General features: G+C 38.2%; 1 pseudogene; it reads right to left on the bottom strand.

The window, feature by feature from the left end:
• Positions 1 to 757: 757 nt before the first annotated feature.
• LOC145126272 (putative carboxylesterase 2 pseudogene) lies at positions 758 to 1,893 on the bottom strand (annotated as a pseudogene).
• Between the last annotated feature and the right edge of the window lie 7,270 nt (positions 1,894 to 9,163).

Raw genomic sequence — 9,163 nt, 5'->3', positions numbered from 1 at the left:
CAGTTGTTGATGTACGAGTAGAGATCATTTTTAAAAAATAGTGTAAAAGTTGATGTAGTGTTTTTAAAAGAATAATATCATTGCAGTTTTACGAGACTAATATCATTGCAGTGTTACGAATGGCCTAATGGCTCAAAATGTGATTTTTGTATTCTGATTGTTGGGTGATAACTTGTACACCATCACTATACTAGCCTTACTATCTATCTATTTTGCTATAATTGTCACTTTGCGTTTTTAGTGGGTTACATCGTTCACCAATCTAGTCATTGACAAAACATCTACACCATCACCAGGCCCAGTCGTGAGATATTGGAGGTTCCGTGTAAAAATTAAATTAAGGCCCCATATATTTTTTGTAAAATATTATTAAGAAAATTTTTTACCGCTAAAGACAAAAAGAGTCCAATATTTTATCAAAAATAATTTTTATTGTTTATAATATAAATGAGATTTGTAACATGCAATTATGTTTTAATTAATTTATTATTATTATTTTATTTTAACATTTTTTTAGTGATATAATATTAAATAAAATTCTCAATTGGAGGCCCCTTACGATTGGAGGCCTGGTGCGATCGCACACTCGCACCACCCCAGGGCCGCCACTAACCATCACTTTGATCTTAAAAGCCTTAATAAGTTTCATGATTCCTTAGCCAAAGAATGATAATTTATTCAACCATAAAATTTAATAGTTGTTTTTTTTTTTTTTTATCAACTAAACACAAATTTTATTGAATTGCATTCCAATTGGTTTACATTACAATTTTCCGATGTTTATTTACGAAGGTGTTACAGCACTGTGTGACAAAAGAAAACCCAAATACCACTGTTCAGAAACGAGAGGCATTATTAACTTGATTAATGAAGGTACAAATTCTTTTGCGCAGAGTACAAGCATTAGGACTAGAAGTTTTGAAGAGAAAGAACACATGATCCTCTTCCTTTGACTCCATCATCTCCAATTTTCCAGGCCATCCACTTTTATCCATCAATTCCTTATAATACAATCCCCTGTCCCTAAAACTATCCTTTTCTGCAACACATACAAGAATCTTGGAGCAACCAAAACCCGAAAGCTTCGGGTCCTTTTCCGGGTTAAACCACGGGTCATCCAACCCACTCCCTGAAGAATTCGCCAAGTTCCAGAATTGATCGGTATACACTTTAAGCTGCTTATGTTTCCCAAGTTCGGATCCAATCGGATCTTTTCCTCCGAAATACGGGTGGAGAAGAATGACACCCTCGAGGTTAATAGCTTCGATCGGTTCTGACCCGGCCCGGATTGCGATGTTATGGGCGATATTTGCTCCGGCGCTATCTCCGGCGAGAAATACCTTATGAAAATCGCCATGGTCATTTAACCATGGCTCCGGACCACCGCCTTTAGTATGGGTAGCTACCCACTTGATCGCGTCCCACGAGTCGTTGTATCCGGTGGGAAGAGGGTGCTCCGGCGCCAGCCTGTAGTTAACGGAGACGATGATAACGTTGGACTCCGCCGTTATAAGGTTAAGTGTAGGGTGGTAGATAGGAGACGCGGCGGATTCGACTATGAAACCACCGCCGTGGAAGAAAATCAAGATAGGCAGTTTCCGATCTGGGGTTGTGGTTTTGGGAATGTAAAGACGTGCAGACAGGTTGGTTTCCGGCGAGATGACGACGTCTTTTGAGTGGACTCCGGTTGAAGGATCGATTCCGGTGGGCAAAGTCTTGTAGCCCACCAATCTTTCACATCGGCCATCTTTGTGTACTCGTATAAAACCATGGATTTGGTGGAGGAATTCATCGGATTTTAGTATCTTTCCCGATCCAAATACAGAAGACATTTTTCGATGATTTTTGGAGAAGTTTTTCGATCTTGGAATTATTTAAGAATGAGTTAAGCGTGTAGCTGAAAATGACGGAGTAACGTAAACATTGACAGTTTGAGAATATTTCGAAAAGACCCTTTGATTATGGGATTATTTCATTTGAACCCCCACTACTGTAAAAGCTTTGAATTAGGACACATATGAAGTCAAACTACATAGTCTCAAATTGCAGCATGAAGAACACACCAACAAAAAGTATTTACAACATTTGGACAAAATAGATTAACTGATTAATGTATTAAAAAAATAAATAACTAATTTGTAAATGTGTATAATATAGGAGAATATGGATGGTTTAAGTAACTCTACCATGGAAGTAGGGATATATAGTATTTAACAAAACATGTGAGAGAAATATATTAAAGTTTAATGTCACTTCAACATTGGGGGGTTGTGCACATTCTTTAATGATCACGTGAAGTCGTTGTGGATTTTTGTATAATAATAATAGGAGTAAATTACAGTCTTGGTTGTTAATAGTATTGTGATTTGATGGCTCTCTTGGTCCTTTGACACTTAACCCCATTGTTAAATACATATGAAACACAATTTTGCCCTCACACCAAATCAGCAAAAGCCATACTACATGGACCATTTTTGTAAACTCCAAACTATCACTACCACCATGAATCTACACGCCTTGATACTGTGGTGATCAATGTTGTTTGGTAGGGAGGAATTGATTAGTGCATGGAATGAAATTAACTGCCAATTACAAAAATACCCTTTAAAGATATATCAAAAGAAATGGTAATCAATAATCAAATTAAATTAAATATATCAAAATATCTTTGATCGTAACACTATCAAACATTAAATTAAAAAATCTTTTAACATAAACACAACTAAAGAGAAATACGTACACATTCCTTGAAACCATCTCCCATTCAATAGAATTCATGACGAATACATATGTTCTCTTAAAAGCATCTCCAAGTGTAGATAATTTATGATAAATGTGTTAATACATTGAGTTGCAGGGTAAACTAAAGGTCCATTAAACAATCACTCCCTCTTTACCATCGTATGAGAAACGAGAGCCTTATTCTAAACCCAATAAGCCACCACTGGCAATCAAAACGAATAAGATTTGTTCCTACAAAAATATACTTTGCTTGGAATGAAATTATTCACTCATAAAATCAATATGTTGTTATAAGTAATTCAGAATTATAATGCACGTTTTATGTGTTAGGAAGAATAAATCAAAGGCACATAGTATTTACCTGGTCTTTAGCTAGTTTCAGTTAGTTCCTAATTTTTAGCAAGTATTTTCTTTAAATTAGAAGGCAGTATGTACGTGTATTTTATTCCAGTTTCAATTAAAATAAACACAGAAGAAGCATTTGCCTCAATACCCCTGTTTCTTTTCTACTTTGCCTTACATTCCTTATTGTTGATTAGCTTGTGAAAAGCTGTTAAATACCAACATTGTGGTATCAGAGCAAATCCTGGTGCATGCCCAAGTATCAATCTAGTGAAGAGATGGCAGGAAACAATGGGAATGGCGACAAAGATGGTCAAATTACTCTCCACTATCCAATGTTATCAAGAACCAACTATGGAGCATGGGCAATCAAGATGCGGGTCTTCATGCAGGCTCATGGTGTGTGGGATGCAGTAGCACCCAGAACTCCAAACACAGCTGTTGATGCAAAGAAAGACAAAATGGCATTAGCAGTTATTTATCAAGGGATACCTGAAGATCTCTTGATGTCGTTGGCTGAAAAGAAAACAGCCAAAGAGACATGGGAGGCTCTGAAGACAAGATTTGTAGGGGCCGACAGAGTAAAAACAGCAAGAATACAAACTCTAAAGGCTGAGTTTGAGTCACTTACCATGAAAGAATCAGAAGGCGTGGATGAATTTGCGGTGAAAGTTGATAACATTGTCAGCTCAATGCGCACTCTGGGTGATACCGTAGAAGAAGCCTATGTCGTGAAGAAGCTGCTTAGGGCAGTGTCGACCAAATTCTTGCAATTGGCCTCGACCCTGGAACAATTTGGAAACCGAGATGAAATGACAGTAGAAGAAGTAATTGGAAGATTAAAAGCACATGAAGAAAGAATGAAGGGCCATACCGAAAGTGATGATCGAAAGCTTCTCTTGACACACTGTCACACCCCCGAACCAGACGGCGGAAACGTCCGAGGGCTCGCGTGACTTAAATTGAAATATCATCACAATGAATATATATGAAACATAACACATGCATCACCAACCATTACATAGTACAACTGACATTGTTTACATCGAGTACAAGGGTTACATTACATGATTTCAAAATATAAAGTGTTTGGTGATTAGCTACTACAAAATAAAACTTTCAACACACCGGATGCCTCATTGTCTAATGATTACCTGAGAATACAAGTTATTTTGAAAACGGTCAACATATATAATGTTGGTGTGTTCATAAGTGTGTTTGAGGTAAAGTAGTTTATGTCATTGGTAAAACCCAGAAAATCCGATATTTTCTGTAATAAAACTTTCTTGAAGATCCTAAAAAGAACTTCAAGAACTAATCAAGAATAAAAGTTATGATTGTTTTTCTTTATTGAATCGTTACATCGAATGAATATGATTTCCATTGATTAATGATCTTCCTTTGATTAATGATTTCCCTTGATTAATGATTTCCCCTGATTAATGATGTCGGATTTCTACGTGATTCGTTATAACCATGCATGATAATGACTAGTTCGTCTGTCTTAGTATTCTAATGAACACCGAATTTTGATCTTAAGACTTTGTCACCCTATACTGGCCGAGTCTAACTGTAGCGAACAGCTTAGGTGTGGGGGAGTCACCCCCGTATAGATCTATACACAAACTCTCGCTCTCCCTCCAGGAGACTTTGATTACAACTACAGACTACGACCGACACTTATTGGTGTCACCCGTTATTACTCACGTAATCCACATGAGTTTGATTAACCTTGATTAATGATCGAATTTTATTTTATACAAAACGAAGGTAAGCCTAACAGACGAGGAGAAGAGAACTACTAGGCCCTACTAATTTTGTATGTTATATAAGGCTGTCGAGTATACGAAAAGCGCATTGGCCCCTTTCGCATATAATTTACTTGGACCTTACTAGTAATGCATAATGGGCCACTGAGGCCCAATAGCATGTAAAAACCATTGAGGGTCCATTAAGCATGTAATTGGGTCACAGGAGGCCCAATAACATGTATTATTTATGTTGGGCCCAAAAGCCATGTTAATGAGTCACGAAGGCCCATTAAGCATGTTTAGAATCTCTCAAGCCCAACCACTTGAACGTTTACTTTTTTTATATAGAATTAATGTTGCGAGTTATTTAATCGATGTGTCGTATAATTCACGAATTTGTTTTATAACGATTTATAGATTTGTAAAAATAGCTATTTTTCTATTTACAACCCATAAGTTATAAAGTTTTGCATATTTTGACCAAAATTTTATTATCAACATAATTGACCAAAAACATTAGTTTGACCTATTCAGCCCCTTATTTTTGTAAAGTTGGCAAATTTTTGCCCTTTTTATAAAAACATGACATTTTAGGTCCTTGAACCATTTTTCTTGACATCTTTGACCCATAGACTTGTTTAAGTAATGTTTTTAGCTCAAAATTTACTCTTTGGCAGTTTCAACCCTTTCAGCAAAGAGTTTTTCAATTAAAGTCCAAACTTTTCGCAACTTTTACAATTTTGACCCAATTTCCAAAAACTTTACATTTTTGATCCTTTTTGAAAAAAAATCATTTTAACCCCTGGAATAGTTGTTTACCCTTTTACCCCCTGTTTTGAGAAATTTACCATTTCAACCCCTTGAAAATCACATTTTTCGCAATTTTTGGACCTATGGGCCGAAAAGCCCAAAATTTGGCCCATTAGGCTACAAATCACATTTCTAGTCCCTTAAAGAGCATAATATTCATAAAAACATTTATTTTAATTGTTTTGACTCTTTTGGTCCTTAAGAAAACCGTGAATGACCATTTTTAACCCAACTTTCGTTTATTTGACAAATATAGTCCAAAAATGAGTTTTATGTTGCAATATGTTTATTATAACCTTAGAGGGTAATTTTTCTTGACTTGTTTAGTGCAATACATATTAGAACATGTTTATTTTCCTTCTTGTGCCATAGATCTCGAGATTTCTTTCTTTTTGTTACATATTTACCACATAAACACATGAAATCACACATAACATACACATACACATAGATCTACACATTTTACTTGTATTCTCCCCCATAAAACTTGTGAAAACCGAAAATAGAGGGGTATGAACTCACCTTTGCTTGTTGTTTTTGATTTGAAGAAGAAAGGGAAGAGTTTGATGCTATTTTTCGGCCCTAGCAAGCTTTCTTGGGTTGATTTCGAACTTAAGAAGTTTCTAAGAAGTAGATCACGAGAATGGTGTGAGTTAGGAAGAAGTTTTGATGAAATAAAGAGACTATGTTATAGATCTAACCAATAACTTACCAATGATGATGATTATTATGGAATAACCTCCTTGAAAAGCCCTAACTCTCGAAAATTTTGAAGGAGAAGTGAAGAAGTTGTTGTGAATTCTTGAGAGGATTTAGAAGTGAAATAAGCGTGTGTGTGTGTGTGTTGATACTCTCGACCGAGAGTAGTAGAAGGAGAAGAGAGAGAGAGGTGATAGGATGGATGCATGGAAGTATGTGACTTGATGGATAGATATCCCATGGATAATTATGAAGTGGCACCATGGAAAGTCAACCCTCCCTTATCCCTTCTTTTCCTATTTTTTTTAACTTGGGCCGAGAAAGAGAGAGAGAGGGAGAAGAAAAGATTTGGGCCTTGGTGTTAGAGTCCAAAATATGGAGCCCAATTTAATATCTTTTGGTCCATTTGAGCCTTTGGAGTGGGGTACGGCCCAAATGTGCATGCAAGAATGGATTTGTGGCTTTTTAGGGCTTATTGGATTGTTATGGCCCAATAAGGCCCATTAAAGGTAACTAGTCCATTTTAGACTTATAAAGCCCAAAAAGGTTAAGTATTATGATAGTGGGTCCAATTAGAGCCCATTTAAGAGTTCTAAGCCCAAGATAGTCACATTGGTGGTTTATTGGCCCATTAGGCCCAATAAAGAAATCCTAGTCCATAATGGACTTAAACCGGGATTTCTAGGGTTTCCAACCTTTTGTTGACTATTTGAGTGTTTTGAATAGAGTGTTTGATGGAATTTGGTTGTCATTGAATAAGCATCATACATTTCTTTCAAGTTTTTAGTTACAATGTTATCCTTGTTCAATGTTTACAAAGCATTAGAATTCCTAGTTGTGACATCATCCCCCCGTTAGAGGGAATTTCATCCCGAAATTCTTTTTGAAACTAGATTTAAGAATGCGAGAATAGGTGAGGGTACTTTTGCTTCATCTGGTCTTCGCGTTCCCAAGTGAATTCCGGTCCACGCTTTGCGTTCCACTGAACCTTCACTATTGGAATGCGGCTTTGCTTAGTACGCTTCACTTCCCTGTCCATGATTTCGACGGGTTCTTCGATGAACAGGAGATTTTCGTTGATTTTGATTTCTTCTAACGGAATGACGAGAGTTTCGTCGGATAAGCACTTCTTCAAATTGGAAACGTGAAACACGGGGTGTACACTGCTGAGTTCGGTAGGTAGTTGCAGTCTATAAGACACTGGACCGATTCGGGCAAGAATCTCGAAGGGTCCAATGTACCGTGGGTTTAGCTTTCCCCGTTTCCCAAAACGGATCACCCCTTTCCAGGGGGAGACCTTTAACAACACTCGATCCCCGACTTGAAATTCCAAAGGCTTTCGCCGTTTATCGGCGTAGCTCTTCTGTCGGTCGCATGATGCTTGAAGTCGAGCTTTGATTTGGGCTATCTTCTCTATCGTTTCGCGTATGATTTCTGGTCCTGTCAATGCATTGCTAGATGTCTGCCCTCTTGCCAGCTGAGTGTCGCCTACCTCTGTCCAACACAACGGTGATCTACATTTACAACCATATAATGCTTCGAAAGGAGCAACTTTGATGCTTGTGTGATAACTGTTGTTGTATGAAAACTCAATTAAAGGTAAGTGGGTATCCCATGACCTTCCAAAGTCTATCACACATGCTCGAAGCATATCCTCAAGCGTTTGAGTGGTTCGCTCACACTGACCATCCGTCTGGGGGTAGTAAGCAGTGCTCATGTCGAGTTGTGTCCCCATAGCCTTCTGTAGCGATTGCCAAAAGCGTGAAGTGAACCTACTATCTCGATCTGAGATGATAGATATTGGCACTCCGTGGAGTCTCACAATTTCCTTGATGTAGATCCTTGTTAGTCACTCCATCTTGTATGTCTCCTTTATTGGCAGGAAATGAGCGGATTTCATCAATCTGTTGACTATCACCCATATGGTATCCAATCCATCTGTTGTTTTGGGTAATTTGGTCACAAAGTCCATAGTAATCCTTTCCCATTTCCACTCGGGTATTACCGGATGCTGTAATAGTCCCGAGGGCTTTTGATGCTCTACGTTCACTTTAGCACAAGTAAGGCATTTGCTAACGTATGCAGCAATCTCTGCCTTCATGTTAGGCCACCAATAACATTTCTTGACATCCAGGTACATTTTATCTGACCCTGGATGGATGGAGTATCGTGTCTTATGAGCTTCATTCATGACTACTTATCTGAGTCCTCCATGTTTAGGGACCCAAATTCGGTTCATGAAATAATATGTTCCATCCTCCTTGACTTCGAAGTTCTTTTCCATCCCACGTAACGTTTCGCTCGTTCTGTTTTCTGTCTTCATGGCGTCGAACTGGCCTGCTTTGATTTGTGAGGACAGATGAGATTGGATGGTTATTGAAAGAGTATTCACACGACGAGGGGAGTATTCCTTCCGACTCAAGGCATCAGCTACCACGTTAGCCTTGCCTGGGTGGTACTTGATTTCACACTCATAATCGTTCAGCAGCTCAACCCATCTTCGCTGCCTCATGTTCAACTCCTTTTGATTTAAAATGTGCTGGAGACTCTTGTGGTCGGTGAAAATGGTGCACTTGGTACCATAAAGGTAGTGCCTCCAAATTTTCAAGGCGAAGACCACAGCTCCTAATTCGAGATCATGGGTGGTATAATTCACCTCATGTGTTTTCAGTTGTCGGGATGCATAAGCTATCACTTTGCCACGTTGCATGAGTACACAGCCTAAACCCTGATTTGAAGCATCGCAGTAAACTACGAAGTCCTCTGCTCCCTCTGGTAGTGATAATACTGGTGCACTACAGAGAGCTTGCTTCAGAGTT

The sequence above is a fragment of the Lactuca virosa genome, chromosome 7 (assembly GCF_052849685.1).
Source record: "Lactuca virosa cultivar CGN04683 chromosome 7, Lactuca_virosa_CGN04683_v6, whole genome shotgun sequence".
NCBI classification, from domain to species: domain Eukaryota; kingdom Viridiplantae; phylum Streptophyta; class Magnoliopsida; order Asterales; family Asteraceae; genus Lactuca; species Lactuca virosa.
The sequence above is the reverse complement of the archived record's forward strand: the minus strand, read 5'-3'. Positions and strand labels throughout refer to the sequence as shown.